At 42.7% G+C, this 12,468-nt stretch overlaps 39 non-coding genes across 39 annotated transcripts; all 39 read right to left on the bottom strand.

Annotated features, from left to right (window-relative positions):
* Positions 1 to 118: 118 nt before the first annotated feature.
* On the bottom strand, positions 119 to 237 carry LOC126613353 (5S ribosomal RNA). Its single transcript, XR_007619894.1, has one exon. It is a non-coding gene; the product is annotated as a 5S ribosomal RNA (ribosomal RNA).
* A 197-nt stretch (positions 238 to 434) lies between these two features.
* LOC126613352 (5S ribosomal RNA) lies at positions 435 to 553 on the bottom strand. Its single transcript, XR_007619893.1, has one exon. It is a non-coding gene; the product is annotated as a 5S ribosomal RNA (ribosomal RNA).
* A 197-nt stretch (positions 554 to 750) lies between these two features.
* LOC126613351 (5S ribosomal RNA) lies at positions 751 to 869 on the bottom strand. The gene has a single exon (XR_007619892.1). It is a non-coding gene; the product is annotated as a 5S ribosomal RNA (ribosomal RNA).
* Positions 870 to 1,066: 197 nt separating this feature from the next.
* Positions 1,067 to 1,185, bottom strand: LOC126613348 (5S ribosomal RNA). The gene has a single exon (XR_007619890.1). It is a non-coding gene; the product is annotated as a 5S ribosomal RNA (ribosomal RNA).
* Positions 1,186 to 1,382: 197 nt separating this feature from the next.
* LOC126613347 (5S ribosomal RNA) lies at positions 1,383 to 1,501 on the bottom strand. Its single transcript, XR_007619889.1, has one exon. It is a non-coding gene; the product is annotated as a 5S ribosomal RNA (ribosomal RNA).
* Positions 1,502 to 1,698: 197 nt separating this feature from the next.
* On the bottom strand, positions 1,699 to 1,817 carry LOC126613346 (5S ribosomal RNA). Its single transcript, XR_007619888.1, has one exon. It is a non-coding gene; the product is annotated as a 5S ribosomal RNA (ribosomal RNA).
* Positions 1,818 to 2,014: 197 nt separating this feature from the next.
* LOC126613345 (5S ribosomal RNA) lies at positions 2,015 to 2,133 on the bottom strand. The gene has a single exon (XR_007619887.1). It is a non-coding gene; the product is annotated as a 5S ribosomal RNA (ribosomal RNA).
* A 197-nt stretch (positions 2,134 to 2,330) lies between these two features.
* LOC126613344 (5S ribosomal RNA) lies at positions 2,331 to 2,449 on the bottom strand. The gene has a single exon (XR_007619886.1). It is a non-coding gene; the product is annotated as a 5S ribosomal RNA (ribosomal RNA).
* A 197-nt stretch (positions 2,450 to 2,646) lies between these two features.
* LOC126613343 (5S ribosomal RNA) lies at positions 2,647 to 2,765 on the bottom strand. The gene has a single exon (XR_007619885.1). It is a non-coding gene; the product is annotated as a 5S ribosomal RNA (ribosomal RNA).
* Positions 2,766 to 2,962: 197 nt separating this feature from the next.
* LOC126613342 (5S ribosomal RNA) lies at positions 2,963 to 3,081 on the bottom strand. The gene has a single exon (XR_007619883.1). It is a non-coding gene; the product is annotated as a 5S ribosomal RNA (ribosomal RNA).
* Positions 3,082 to 3,278: 197 nt separating this feature from the next.
* LOC126613341 (5S ribosomal RNA) lies at positions 3,279 to 3,397 on the bottom strand. The gene has a single exon (XR_007619882.1). It is a non-coding gene; the product is annotated as a 5S ribosomal RNA (ribosomal RNA).
* Positions 3,398 to 3,594: 197 nt separating this feature from the next.
* On the bottom strand, positions 3,595 to 3,713 carry LOC126613340 (5S ribosomal RNA). The gene has a single exon (XR_007619881.1). It is a non-coding gene; the product is annotated as a 5S ribosomal RNA (ribosomal RNA).
* Positions 3,714 to 3,910: 197 nt separating this feature from the next.
* On the bottom strand, positions 3,911 to 4,029 carry LOC126613339 (5S ribosomal RNA). The gene has a single exon (XR_007619880.1). It is a non-coding gene; the product is annotated as a 5S ribosomal RNA (ribosomal RNA).
* Positions 4,030 to 4,226: 197 nt separating this feature from the next.
* On the bottom strand, positions 4,227 to 4,345 carry LOC126613336 (5S ribosomal RNA). The gene has a single exon (XR_007619878.1). It is a non-coding gene; the product is annotated as a 5S ribosomal RNA (ribosomal RNA).
* Positions 4,346 to 4,542: 197 nt separating this feature from the next.
* On the bottom strand, positions 4,543 to 4,661 carry LOC126613335 (5S ribosomal RNA). Its single transcript, XR_007619877.1, has one exon. It is a non-coding gene; the product is annotated as a 5S ribosomal RNA (ribosomal RNA).
* Positions 4,662 to 4,858: 197 nt separating this feature from the next.
* Positions 4,859 to 4,977, bottom strand: LOC126613334 (5S ribosomal RNA). The gene has a single exon (XR_007619876.1). It is a non-coding gene; the product is annotated as a 5S ribosomal RNA (ribosomal RNA).
* Positions 4,978 to 5,174: 197 nt separating this feature from the next.
* On the bottom strand, positions 5,175 to 5,293 carry LOC126613333 (5S ribosomal RNA). Its single transcript, XR_007619875.1, has one exon. It is a non-coding gene; the product is annotated as a 5S ribosomal RNA (ribosomal RNA).
* Positions 5,294 to 5,490: 197 nt separating this feature from the next.
* On the bottom strand, positions 5,491 to 5,609 carry LOC126613332 (5S ribosomal RNA). Its single transcript, XR_007619874.1, has one exon. It is a non-coding gene; the product is annotated as a 5S ribosomal RNA (ribosomal RNA).
* A 197-nt stretch (positions 5,610 to 5,806) lies between these two features.
* LOC126613331 (5S ribosomal RNA) lies at positions 5,807 to 5,925 on the bottom strand. The gene has a single exon (XR_007619873.1). It is a non-coding gene; the product is annotated as a 5S ribosomal RNA (ribosomal RNA).
* Positions 5,926 to 6,122: 197 nt separating this feature from the next.
* On the bottom strand, positions 6,123 to 6,241 carry LOC126613330 (5S ribosomal RNA). The gene has a single exon (XR_007619872.1). It is a non-coding gene; the product is annotated as a 5S ribosomal RNA (ribosomal RNA).
* Positions 6,242 to 6,438: 197 nt separating this feature from the next.
* LOC126613329 (5S ribosomal RNA) lies at positions 6,439 to 6,557 on the bottom strand. The gene has a single exon (XR_007619871.1). It is a non-coding gene; the product is annotated as a 5S ribosomal RNA (ribosomal RNA).
* A 197-nt stretch (positions 6,558 to 6,754) lies between these two features.
* Positions 6,755 to 6,873, bottom strand: LOC126613328 (5S ribosomal RNA). Its single transcript, XR_007619870.1, has one exon. It is a non-coding gene; the product is annotated as a 5S ribosomal RNA (ribosomal RNA).
* Positions 6,874 to 7,070: 197 nt separating this feature from the next.
* On the bottom strand, positions 7,071 to 7,189 carry LOC126613326 (5S ribosomal RNA). The gene has a single exon (XR_007619869.1). It is a non-coding gene; the product is annotated as a 5S ribosomal RNA (ribosomal RNA).
* A 197-nt stretch (positions 7,190 to 7,386) lies between these two features.
* On the bottom strand, positions 7,387 to 7,505 carry LOC126613324 (5S ribosomal RNA). Its single transcript, XR_007619867.1, has one exon. It is a non-coding gene; the product is annotated as a 5S ribosomal RNA (ribosomal RNA).
* A 197-nt stretch (positions 7,506 to 7,702) lies between these two features.
* Positions 7,703 to 7,821, bottom strand: LOC126613323 (5S ribosomal RNA). Its single transcript, XR_007619866.1, has one exon. It is a non-coding gene; the product is annotated as a 5S ribosomal RNA (ribosomal RNA).
* Positions 7,822 to 8,018: 197 nt separating this feature from the next.
* LOC126613316 (5S ribosomal RNA) lies at positions 8,019 to 8,137 on the bottom strand. The gene has a single exon (XR_007619860.1). It is a non-coding gene; the product is annotated as a 5S ribosomal RNA (ribosomal RNA).
* Positions 8,138 to 8,334: 197 nt separating this feature from the next.
* Positions 8,335 to 8,453, bottom strand: LOC126613322 (5S ribosomal RNA). Its single transcript, XR_007619865.1, has one exon. It is a non-coding gene; the product is annotated as a 5S ribosomal RNA (ribosomal RNA).
* Positions 8,454 to 8,650: 197 nt separating this feature from the next.
* On the bottom strand, positions 8,651 to 8,769 carry LOC126613320 (5S ribosomal RNA). Its single transcript, XR_007619864.1, has one exon. It is a non-coding gene; the product is annotated as a 5S ribosomal RNA (ribosomal RNA).
* A 197-nt stretch (positions 8,770 to 8,966) lies between these two features.
* LOC126613319 (5S ribosomal RNA) lies at positions 8,967 to 9,085 on the bottom strand. Its single transcript, XR_007619863.1, has one exon. It is a non-coding gene; the product is annotated as a 5S ribosomal RNA (ribosomal RNA).
* Positions 9,086 to 9,282: 197 nt separating this feature from the next.
* LOC126613314 (5S ribosomal RNA) lies at positions 9,283 to 9,401 on the bottom strand. Its single transcript, XR_007619858.1, has one exon. It is a non-coding gene; the product is annotated as a 5S ribosomal RNA (ribosomal RNA).
* Positions 9,402 to 9,598: 197 nt separating this feature from the next.
* On the bottom strand, positions 9,599 to 9,717 carry LOC126613303 (5S ribosomal RNA). The gene has a single exon (XR_007619847.1). It is a non-coding gene; the product is annotated as a 5S ribosomal RNA (ribosomal RNA).
* Positions 9,718 to 9,914: 197 nt separating this feature from the next.
* Positions 9,915 to 10,033, bottom strand: LOC126613292 (5S ribosomal RNA). Its single transcript, XR_007619836.1, has one exon. It is a non-coding gene; the product is annotated as a 5S ribosomal RNA (ribosomal RNA).
* A 197-nt stretch (positions 10,034 to 10,230) lies between these two features.
* LOC126613280 (5S ribosomal RNA) lies at positions 10,231 to 10,349 on the bottom strand. The gene has a single exon (XR_007619825.1). It is a non-coding gene; the product is annotated as a 5S ribosomal RNA (ribosomal RNA).
* Positions 10,350 to 10,546: 197 nt separating this feature from the next.
* On the bottom strand, positions 10,547 to 10,665 carry LOC126613269 (5S ribosomal RNA). Its single transcript, XR_007619814.1, has one exon. It is a non-coding gene; the product is annotated as a 5S ribosomal RNA (ribosomal RNA).
* A 197-nt stretch (positions 10,666 to 10,862) lies between these two features.
* Positions 10,863 to 10,981, bottom strand: LOC126613361 (5S ribosomal RNA). The gene has a single exon (XR_007619902.1). It is a non-coding gene; the product is annotated as a 5S ribosomal RNA (ribosomal RNA).
* A 197-nt stretch (positions 10,982 to 11,178) lies between these two features.
* LOC126613350 (5S ribosomal RNA) lies at positions 11,179 to 11,297 on the bottom strand. Its single transcript, XR_007619891.1, has one exon. It is a non-coding gene; the product is annotated as a 5S ribosomal RNA (ribosomal RNA).
* Positions 11,298 to 11,494: 197 nt separating this feature from the next.
* Positions 11,495 to 11,613, bottom strand: LOC126613337 (5S ribosomal RNA). The gene has a single exon (XR_007619879.1). It is a non-coding gene; the product is annotated as a 5S ribosomal RNA (ribosomal RNA).
* Positions 11,614 to 11,810: 197 nt separating this feature from the next.
* LOC126613325 (5S ribosomal RNA) lies at positions 11,811 to 11,929 on the bottom strand. The gene has a single exon (XR_007619868.1). It is a non-coding gene; the product is annotated as a 5S ribosomal RNA (ribosomal RNA).
* A 197-nt stretch (positions 11,930 to 12,126) lies between these two features.
* LOC126613263 (5S ribosomal RNA) lies at positions 12,127 to 12,245 on the bottom strand. Its single transcript, XR_007619808.1, has one exon. It is a non-coding gene; the product is annotated as a 5S ribosomal RNA (ribosomal RNA).
* Between the last annotated feature and the right edge of the window lie 223 nt (positions 12,246 to 12,468).

Genomic DNA, 12,468 nt, shown 5'->3' with positions numbered 1-12,468 from the left:
AACGATCGCACGAAATTCATAAATAAATGTTCATCACGACCGTCCCTCGAAAATTCAAAAAATATAATTAATAAATAAGCCGCTAACAATAACTACGAAAATTAAAAAAGAGGTGGGGGGGATGCAACACGAGGACTTCCCAGGAGGTCACCCATCCTAGTACTACTCTCGCCCAAACTCGCTTAACTTCGGAGTTCTGATGGGATCCGGTGCATGTGAGTTGGTATGATCGCATCCGTTATTCTATGACTTGTAATTGTATATAACCATTTCTTTGGCCGTAACCTTTACGCGTGTGAAAATCACACCGCCCCCCAACGATCGCACGAAATTCATAAATAAATGTTCATCACGACCGTCCCTCGAAAATTCAAAAAATATAATTAATAAATAAGCCGCTAACAATAACTACGAAAATTAAAAAAGAGGTGGGGGGGATGCAACACGAGGACTTCCCAGGAGGTCACCCATCCTAGTACTACTCTCGCCCAAACTCGCTTAACTTCGGAGTTCTGATGGGATCCGGTGCATGTGAGTTGGTATGATCGCATCCGTTATTCTATGACTTGTAATTGTATATAACCATTTCTTTGGCCGTAACCTTTACGCGTGTGAAAATCACACCGCCCCCCAACGATCGCACGAAATTCATAAATAAATGTTCATCACGACCGTCCCTCGAAAATTCAAAAAATATAATTAATAAATAAGCCGCTAACAATAACTACGAAAATTAAAAAAGAGGTGGGGGGGATGCAACACGAGGACTTCCCAGGAGGTCACCCATCCTAGTACTACTCTCGCCCAAACTCGCTTAACTTCGGAGTTCTGATGGGATCCGGTGCATGTGAGTTGGTATGATCGCATCCGTTATTCTATGACTTGTAATTGTATATAACCATTTCTTTGGCCGTAACCTTTACGCGTGTGAAAATCACACCGCCCCCCAACGATCGCACGAAATTCATAAATAAATGTTCATCACGACCGTCCCTCGAAAATTCAAAAAATATAATTAATAAATAAGCCGCTAACAATAACTACGAAAATTAAAAAAGAGGTGGGGGGGATGCAACACGAGGACTTCCCAGGAGGTCACCCATCCTAGTACTACTCTCGCCCAAACTCGCTTAACTTCGGAGTTCTGATGGGATCCGGTGCATGTGAGTTGGTATGATCGCATCCGTTATTCTATGACTTGTAATTGTATATAACCATTTCTTTGGCCGTAACCTTTACGCGTGTGAAAATCACACCGCCCCCCAACGATCGCACGAAATTCATAAATAAATGTTCATCACGACCGTCCCTCGAAAATTCAAAAAATATAATTAATAAATAAGCCGCTAACAATAACTACGAAAATTAAAAAAGAGGTGGGGGGGATGCAACACGAGGACTTCCCAGGAGGTCACCCATCCTAGTACTACTCTCGCCCAAACTCGCTTAACTTCGGAGTTCTGATGGGATCCGGTGCATGTGAGTTGGTATGATCGCATCCGTTATTCTATGACTTGTAATTGTATATAACCATTTCTTTGGCCGTAACCTTTACGCGTGTGAAAATCACACCGCCCCCCAACGATCGCACGAAATTCATAAATAAATGTTCATCACGACCGTCCCTCGAAAATTCAAAAAATATAATTAATAAATAAGCCGCTAACAATAACTACGAAAATTAAAAAAGAGGTGGGGGGGATGCAACACGAGGACTTCCCAGGAGGTCACCCATCCTAGTACTACTCTCGCCCAAACTCGCTTAACTTCGGAGTTCTGATGGGATCCGGTGCATGTGAGTTGGTATGATCGCATCCGTTATTCTATGACTTGTAATTGTATATAACCATTTCTTTGGCCGTAACCTTTACGCGTGTGAAAATCACACCGCCCCCCAACGATCGCACGAAATTCATAAATAAATGTTCATCACGACCGTCCCTCGAAAATTCAAAAAATATAATTAATAAATAAGCCGCTAACAATAACTACGAAAATTAAAAAAGAGGTGGGGGGGATGCAACACGAGGACTTCCCAGGAGGTCACCCATCCTAGTACTACTCTCGCCCAAACTCGCTTAACTTCGGAGTTCTGATGGGATCCGGTGCATGTGAGTTGGTATGATCGCATCCGTTATTCTATGACTTGTAATTGTATATAACCATTTCTTTGGCCGTAACCTTTACGCGTGTGAAAATCACACCGCCCCCCAACGATCGCACGAAATTCATAAATAAATGTTCATCACGACCGTCCCTCGAAAATTCAAAAAATATAATTAATAAATAAGCCGCTAACAATAACTACGAAAATTAAAAAAGAGGTGGGGGGGATGCAACACGAGGACTTCCCAGGAGGTCACCCATCCTAGTACTACTCTCGCCCAAACTCGCTTAACTTCGGAGTTCTGATGGGATCCGGTGCATGTGAGTTGGTATGATCGCATCCGTTATTCTATGACTTGTAATTGTATATAACCATTTCTTTGGCCGTAACCTTTACGCGTGTGAAAATCACACCGCCCCCCAACGATCGCACGAAATTCATAAATAAATGTTCATCACGACCGTCCCTCGAAAATTCAAAAAATATAATTAATAAATAAGCCGCTAACAATAACTACGAAAATTAAAAAAGAGGTGGGGGGGATGCAACACGAGGACTTCCCAGGAGGTCACCCATCCTAGTACTACTCTCGCCCAAACTCGCTTAACTTCGGAGTTCTGATGGGATCCGGTGCATGTGAGTTGGTATGATCGCATCCGTTATTCTATGACTTGTAATTGTATATAACCATTTCTTTGGCCGTAACCTTTACGCGTGTGAAAATCACACCGCCCCCCAACGATCGCACGAAATTCATAAATAAATGTTCATCACGACCGTCCCTCGAAAATTCAAAAAATATAATTAATAAATAAGCCGCTAACAATAACTACGAAAATTAAAAAAGAGGTGGGGGGGATGCAACACGAGGACTTCCCAGGAGGTCACCCATCCTAGTACTACTCTCGCCCAAACTCGCTTAACTTCGGAGTTCTGATGGGATCCGGTGCATGTGAGTTGGTATGATCGCATCCGTTATTCTATGACTTGTAATTGTATATAACCATTTCTTTGGCCGTAACCTTTACGCGTGTGAAAATCACACCGCCCCCCAACGATCGCACGAAATTCATAAATAAATGTTCATCACGACCGTCCCTCGAAAATTCAAAAAATATAATTAATAAATAAGCCGCTAACAATAACTACGAAAATTAAAAAAGAGGTGGGGGGGATGCAACACGAGGACTTCCCAGGAGGTCACCCATCCTAGTACTACTCTCGCCCAAACTCGCTTAACTTCGGAGTTCTGATGGGATCCGGTGCATGTGAGTTGGTATGATCGCATCCGTTATTCTATGACTTGTAATTGTATATAACCATTTCTTTGGCCGTAACCTTTACGCGTGTGAAAATCACACCGCCCCCCAACGATCGCACGAAATTCATAAATAAATGTTCATCACGACCGTCCCTCGAAAATTCAAAAAATATAATTAATAAATAAGCCGCTAACAATAACTACGAAAATTAAAAAAGAGGTGGGGGGGATGCAACACGAGGACTTCCCAGGAGGTCACCCATCCTAGTACTACTCTCGCCCAAACTCGCTTAACTTCGGAGTTCTGATGGGATCCGGTGCATGTGAGTTGGTATGATCGCATCCGTTATTCTATGACTTGTAATTGTATATAACCATTTCTTTGGCCGTAACCTTTACGCGTGTGAAAATCACACCGCCCCCCAACGATCGCACGAAATTCATAAATAAATGTTCATCACGACCGTCCCTCGAAAATTCAAAAAATATAATTAATAAATAAGCCGCTAACAATAACTACGAAAATTAAAAAAGAGGTGGGGGGGATGCAACACGAGGACTTCCCAGGAGGTCACCCATCCTAGTACTACTCTCGCCCAAACTCGCTTAACTTCGGAGTTCTGATGGGATCCGGTGCATGTGAGTTGGTATGATCGCATCCGTTATTCTATGACTTGTAATTGTATATAACCATTTCTTTGGCCGTAACCTTTACGCGTGTGAAAATCACACCGCCCCCCAACGATCGCACGAAATTCATAAATAAATGTTCATCACGACCGTCCCTCGAAAATTCAAAAAATATAATTAATAAATAAGCCGCTAACAATAACTACGAAAATTAAAAAAGAGGTGGGGGGGATGCAACACGAGGACTTCCCAGGAGGTCACCCATCCTAGTACTACTCTCGCCCAAACTCGCTTAACTTCGGAGTTCTGATGGGATCCGGTGCATGTGAGTTGGTATGATCGCATCCGTTATTCTATGACTTGTAATTGTATATAACCATTTCTTTGGCCGTAACCTTTACGCGTGTGAAAATCACACCGCCCCCCAACGATCGCACGAAATTCATAAATAAATGTTCATCACGACCGTCCCTCGAAAATTCAAAAAATATAATTAATAAATAAGCCGCTAACAATAACTACGAAAATTAAAAAAGAGGTGGGGGGGATGCAACACGAGGACTTCCCAGGAGGTCACCCATCCTAGTACTACTCTCGCCCAAACTCGCTTAACTTCGGAGTTCTGATGGGATCCGGTGCATGTGAGTTGGTATGATCGCATCCGTTATTCTATGACTTGTAATTGTATATAACCATTTCTTTGGCCGTAACCTTTACGCGTGTGAAAATCACACCGCCCCCCAACGATCGCACGAAATTCATAAATAAATGTTCATCACGACCGTCCCTCGAAAATTCAAAAAATATAATTAATAAATAAGCCGCTAACAATAACTACGAAAATTAAAAAAGAGGTGGGGGGGATGCAACACGAGGACTTCCCAGGAGGTCACCCATCCTAGTACTACTCTCGCCCAAACTCGCTTAACTTCGGAGTTCTGATGGGATCCGGTGCATGTGAGTTGGTATGATCGCATCCGTTATTCTATGACTTGTAATTGTATATAACCATTTCTTTGGCCGTAACCTTTACGCGTGTGAAAATCACACCGCCCCCCAACGATCGCACGAAATTCATAAATAAATGTTCATCACGACCGTCCCTCGAAAATTCAAAAAATATAATTAATAAATAAGCCGCTAACAATAACTACGAAAATTAAAAAAGAGGTGGGGGGGATGCAACACGAGGACTTCCCAGGAGGTCACCCATCCTAGTACTACTCTCGCCCAAACTCGCTTAACTTCGGAGTTCTGATGGGATCCGGTGCATGTGAGTTGGTATGATCGCATCCGTTATTCTATGACTTGTAATTGTATATAACCATTTCTTTGGCCGTAACCTTTACGCGTGTGAAAATCACACCGCCCCCCAACGATCGCACGAAATTCATAAATAAATGTTCATCACGACCGTCCCTCGAAAATTCAAAAAATATAATTAATAAATAAGCCGCTAACAATAACTACGAAAATTAAAAAAGAGGTGGGGGGGATGCAACACGAGGACTTCCCAGGAGGTCACCCATCCTAGTACTACTCTCGCCCAAACTCGCTTAACTTCGGAGTTCTGATGGGATCCGGTGCATGTGAGTTGGTATGATCGCATCCGTTATTCTATGACTTGTAATTGTATATAACCATTTCTTTGGCCGTAACCTTTACGCGTGTGAAAATCACACCGCCCCCCAACGATCGCACGAAATTCATAAATAAATGTTCATCACGACCGTCCCTCGAAAATTCAAAAAATATAATTAATAAATAAGCCGCTAACAATAACTACGAAAATTAAAAAAGAGGTGGGGGGGATGCAACACGAGGACTTCCCAGGAGGTCACCCATCCTAGTACTACTCTCGCCCAAACTCGCTTAACTTCGGAGTTCTGATGGGATCCGGTGCATGTGAGTTGGTATGATCGCATCCGTTATTCTATGACTTGTAATTGTATATAACCATTTCTTTGGCCGTAACCTTTACGCGTGTGAAAATCACACCGCCCCCCAACGATCGCACGAAATTCATAAATAAATGTTCATCACGACCGTCCCTCGAAAATTCAAAAAATATAATTAATAAATAAGCCGCTAACAATAACTACGAAAATTAAAAAAGAGGTGGGGGGGATGCAACACGAGGACTTCCCAGGAGGTCACCCATCCTAGTACTACTCTCGCCCAAACTCGCTTAACTTCGGAGTTCTGATGGGATCCGGTGCATGTGAGTTGGTATGATCGCATCCGTTATTCTATGACTTGTAATTGTATATAACCATTTCTTTGGCCGTAACCTTTACGCGTGTGAAAATCACACCGCCCCCCAACGATCGCACGAAATTCATAAATAAATGTTCATCACGACCGTCCCTCGAAAATTCAAAAAATATAATTAATAAATAAGCCGCTAACAATAACTACGAAAATTAAAAAAGAGGTGGGGGGGATGCAACACGAGGACTTCCCAGGAGGTCACCCATCCTAGTACTACTCTCGCCCAAACTCGCTTAACTTCGGAGTTCTGATGGGATCCGGTGCATGTGAGTTGGTATGATCGCATCCGTTATTCTATGACTTGTAATTGTATATAACCATTTCTTTGGCCGTAACCTTTACGCGTGTGAAAATCACACCGCCCCCCAACGATCGCACGAAATTCATAAATAAATGTTCATCACGACCGTCCCTCGAAAATTCAAAAAATATAATTAATAAATAAGCCGCTAACAATAACTACGAAAATTAAAAAAGAGGTGGGGGGGATGCAACACGAGGACTTCCCAGGAGGTCACCCATCCTAGTACTACTCTCGCCCAAACTCGCTTAACTTCGGAGTTCTGATGGGATCCGGTGCATGTGAGTTGGTATGATCGCATCCGTTATTCTATGACTTGTAATTGTATATAACCATTTCTTTGGCCGTAACCTTTACGCGTGTGAAAATCACACCGCCCCCCCACGATCGCACGAAATTCATAAATAAATGTTCATCACGACCGTCCCTCGAAAATTCAAAAAATATAATTAATAAATAAGCCGCTAACAATAACTACGAAAATTAAAAAAGAGGTGGGGGGGATGCAACACGAGGACTTCCCAGGAGGTCACCCATCCTAGTACTACTCTCGCCCAAACTCGCTTAACTTCGGAGTTCTGATGGGATCCGGTGCATGTGAGTTGGTATGATCGCATCCGTTATTCTATGACTTGTAATTGTATATAACCATTTCTTTGGCCGTAACCTTTACGCGTGTGAAAATCACACCGCCCCCCAACGATCGCACGAAATTCATAAATAAATGTTCATCACGACCGTCCCTCGAAAATTCAAAAAATATAATTAATAAATAAGCCGCTAACAATAACTACGAAAATTAAAAAAGAGGTGGGGGGGATGCAACACGAGGACTTCCCAGGAGGTCACCCATCCTAGTACTACTCTCGCCCAAACTCGCTTAACTTCGGAGTTCTGATGGGATCCGGTGCATGTGAGTTGGTATGATCGCATCCGTTATTCTATGACTTGTAATTGTATATAACCATTTCTTTGGCCGTAACCTTTACGCGTGTGAAAATCACACCGCCCCCCAACGATCGCACGAAATTCATAAATAAATGTTCATCACGACCGTCCCTCGAAAATTCAAAAAATATAATTAATAAATAAGCCGCTAACAATAACTACGAAAATTAAAAAAGAGGTGGGGGGGATGCAACACGAGGACTTCCCAGGAGGTCACCCATCCTAGTACTACTCTCGCCCAAACTCGCTTAACTTCGGAGTTCTGATGGGATCCGGTGCATGTGAGTTGGTATGATCGCATCCGTTATTCTATGACTTGTAATTGTATATAACCATTTCTTTGGCCGTAACCTTTACGCGTGTGAAAATCACACCGCCCCCCAACGATCGCACGAAATTCATAAATAAATGTTCATCACGACCGTCCCTCGAAAATTCAAAAAATATAATTAATAAATAAGCCGCTAACAATAACTACGAAAATTAAAAAAGAGGTGGGGGGGATGCAACACGAGGACTTCCCAGGAGGTCACCCATCCTAGTACTACTCTCGCCCAAACTCGCTTAACTTCGGTGTTCTGATGGGATCCGGTGCATGTGAGTTGGTATGATCGCATCCGTTATTCTATGACTTGTAATTGTATATAACCATTTCTTTGGCCGTAACCTTTACGCGTGTGAAAATCACACCGCCCCCCAACGATCGCACGAAATTCATAAATAAATGTTCATCACGACCGTCCCTCGAAAATTCAAAAAATATAATTAATAAATAAGCCGCTAACAATAACTACGAAAATTAAAAAAGAGGTGGGGGGGATGCAACACGAGGACTTCCCAGGAGGTCACCCATCCTAGTACTACTCTCGCCCAAACTCGCTTAACTTCGGAGTTCTGATGGGATCCGGTGCATGTGAGTTGGTATGATCGCATCCGTTATTCTATGACTTGTAATTGTATATAACCATTTCTTTGGCCGTAACCTTTACGCGTGTGAAAATCACACCGCCCCCCAACGATCGCACGAAATTCATAAATAAATGTTCATCACGACCGTCCCTCGAAAATTCAAAAAATATAATTAATAAATAAGCCGCTAACAATAACTACGAAAATTAAAAAAGAGGTGGGGGGGATGCAACACGAGGACTTCCCAGGAGGTCACCCATCCTAGTACTACTCTCGCCCAAACTCGCTTAACTTCGGAGTTCTGATGGGATCCGGTGCATGTGAGTTGGTATGATCGCATCCGTTATTCTATGACTTGTAATTGTATATAACCATTTCTTTGGCCGTAACCTTTACGCGTGTGAAAATCACACCGCCCCCCAACGATCGCACGAAATTCATAAATAAATGTTCATCACGACCGTCCCTCGAAAATTCAAAAAATATAATTAATAAATAAGCCGCTAACAATAACTACGAAAATTAAAAAAGAGGTGGGGGGGATGCAACACGAGGACTTCCCAGGAGGTCACCCATCCTAGTACTACTCTCGCCCAAACTCGCTTAACTTCGGAGTTCTGATGGGATCCGGTGCATGTGAGTTGGTATGATCGCATCCGTTATTCTATGACTTGTAATTGTATATAACCATTTCTTTGGCCGTAACCTTTACGCGTGTGAAAATCACACCGCCCCCCAACGATCGCACGAAATTCATAAATAAATGTTCATCACGACCGTCCCTCGAAAATTCAAAAAATATAATTAATAAATAAGCCGCTAACAATAACTACGAAAATTAAAAAAGAGGTGGGGGGGATGCAACACGAGGACTTCCCAGGAGGTCACCCATCCTAGTACTACTCTCGCCCAAACTCGCTTAACTTCGGAGTTCTGATGGGATCCGGTGCATGTGAGTTGGTATGATCGCATCCGTTATTCTATGACTTGTAATTGTATATAACCATTTCTTTGGCCGTAACCTTTACGCGTGTGAAAATCACACCGCCCCCCAACGATCGCACGAAATTCATAAATAAATGTTCATCACGACCGTCCCTCGAAAATTCAAAAAATATAATTAATAAATAAGCCGCTAACAATAACTACGAAAATTAAAAAAGAGGTGGGGGGGATGCAACACGAGGACTTCCCAGGAGGTCACCCATCCTAGTACTACTCTCGCCCAAACTCGCTTAACTTCGGAGTTCTGATGGGATCCGGTGCATGTGAGTTGGTATGATCGCATCCGTTATTCTATGACTTGTAATTGTATATAACCATTTCTTTGGCCGTAACCTTTACGCGTGTGAAAATCACACCGCCCCCCAACGATCGCACGAAATTCATAAATAAATGTTCATCACGACCGTCCCTCGAAAATTCAAAAAATATAATTAATAAATAAGCCGCTAACAATAACTACGAAAATTAAAAAAGAGGTGGGGGGGATGCAACACGAGGACTTCCCAGGAGGTCACCCATCCTAGTACTACTCTCGCCCAAACTCGCTTAACTTCGGAGTTCTGATGGGATCCGGTGCATGTGAGTTGGTATGATCGCATCCGTTATTCTATGACTTGTAATTGTATATAACCATTTCTTTGGCCGTAACCTTTACGCGTGTGAAAATCACACCGCCCCCCAACGATCGCACGAAATTCATAAATAAATGTTCATCACGACCGTCCCTCGAAAATTCAAAAAATATAATTAATAAATAAGCCGCTAACAATAACTACGAAAATTAAAAAAGAGGTGGGGGGGATGCAACACGAGGACTTCCCAGGAGGTCACCCATCCTAGTACTACTCTCGCCCAAACTCGCTTAACTTCGGAGTTCTGATGGGATCCGGTGCATGTGAGTTGGTATGATCGCATCCGTTATTCTATGACTTGTAATTGTATATAACCATTTCTTTGGCCGTAACCTTTACGCGTGTGAAAATCACACCGCCCCCCAACGATCGCACGAAATTCATAAATAAATGTTCATCACGACCGTCCCTCGAAAATTCAAAAAATATAATTAATAAATAAGCCGCTAACAATAACTACGAAAATTAAAAAAGAGGTGGGGGGGATGCAACACGAGGACTTCCCAGGAGGTCACCCATCCTAGTACTACTCTCGCCCAAACTCGCTTAACTTCGGAGTTCTGATGGGATCCGGTGCATGTGAGTTGGTATGATCGCATCCGTTATTCTATGACTTGTAATTGTATATAACCATTTCTTTGGCCGTAACCTTTACGCGTGTGAAAATCACACCGCCCCCCAACGATCGCACGAAATTCATAAATAAATGTTCATCACGACCGTCCCTCGAAAATTCAAAAAATATAATTAATAAATAAGCCGCTAACAATAACTACGAAAATTAAAAAAGAGGTGGGGGGGATGCAACACGAGGACTTCCCAGGAGGTCACCCATCCTAGTACTACTCTCGCCCAAACTCGCTTAACTTCGGAGTTCTGATGGGATCCGGTGCATGTGAGTTGGTATGATCGCATCCGTTATTCTATGACTTGTAATTGTATATAACCATTTCTTTGGCCGTAACCTTTACGCGTGTGAAAATCACACCGCCCCCCAACGATCGCACGAAATTCATAAATAAATGTTCATCACGACCGTCCCTCGAAAATTCAAAAAATATAATTAATAAATAAGCCGCTAACAATAACTACGAAAATTAAAAAAGAGGTGGGGGGGATGCAACACGAGGACTTCCCAGGAGGTCACCCATCCTAGTACTACTCTCGCCCAAACTCGCTTAACTTCGGAGTTCTGATGGGATCCGGTGCATGTGAGTTGGTATGATCGCATCCGTTATTCTATGACTTGTAATTGTATATAACCATTTCTTTGGCCGTAACCTTTACGCGTGTGAAAATCACACCGCCCCCCAACGATCGCACGAAATTCATAAATAAATGTTCATCACGACCGTCCCTCGAAAATTCAAAAAATATAATTAATAAATAAGCCGCTAACAATAACTACGAAAATTAAAAAAGAGGTGGGGGGGATGCAACACGAGGACTTCCCAGGAGGTCACCCATCCTAGTACTACTCTCGCCCAAACTCGCTTAACTTCGGAGTTCTGATGGGATCCGGTGCATGTGAGTTGGTATGATCGCATCCGTTATTCTATGACTTGTAATTGTATATAACCATTTCTTTGGCCGTAACCTTTACGCGTGTGAAAATCACACCGCCCCCCAACGATCGCACGAAATTCATAAATAAATGTTCATCACGACCGTCCCTCGAAAATTCAAAAAATATAATTAATAAATAAGCCGCTAACAATAACTACGAAAATTAAAAAAGAGGTGGGGGGGATGCAACACGAGGACTTCCCAGGAGGTCACCCATCCTAGTACTACTCTCGCCCAAACTCGCTTAACTTCGGAGTTCTGATGGGATCCGGTGCATGTGAGTTGGTATGATCGCATCCGTTATTCTATGACTTGTAATTGTATATAACCATTTCTTTGGCCGTAACCTTTACGCGTGTGAAAATCACACCGCCCCCCAACGATCGCACGAAATTCATAAATAAATGTTCATCACGACCGTCCCTCGAAAATTCAAAAAATATAATTAATAAATAAGCCGCTAACAATAACTACGAAAATTAAAAAAGAGGTGGGGGGGATGCAACACGAGGACTTCCCAGGAGGTCACCCATCCTAGTACTACTCTCGCCCAAACTCGCTTAACTTCGGAGTTCTGATGGGATCCGGTGCATGTGAGTTGGTATGATCGCATCCGTTATTCTATGACTTGTAATTGTATATAACCATTTCTTTGGCCGTAACCTTTACGCGTGTGAAAATCACACCGCCCCCCAACGATCGCACGAAATTCATAAATAAATGTTCATCACGACCGTCCCTCGAAAATTCAAAAAATATAATTAATAAATAAGCCGCTAACAATAACTACGAAAATTAAAAAAGAGGTGGGGGGGATGCAACACGAGGACTTCCCAGG

Source organism: Malus sylvestris, assembly GCF_916048215.2.
Source record: "Malus sylvestris chromosome 4 unlocalized genomic scaffold, drMalSylv7.2 SUPER_4_unloc_6, whole genome shotgun sequence".
Lineage (NCBI taxonomy): Eukaryota > Viridiplantae > Streptophyta > Magnoliopsida > Rosales > Rosaceae > Malus > Malus sylvestris.
The sequence above is the reverse complement of the archived record's forward strand: the minus strand, read 5'-3'. Positions and strand labels throughout refer to the sequence as shown.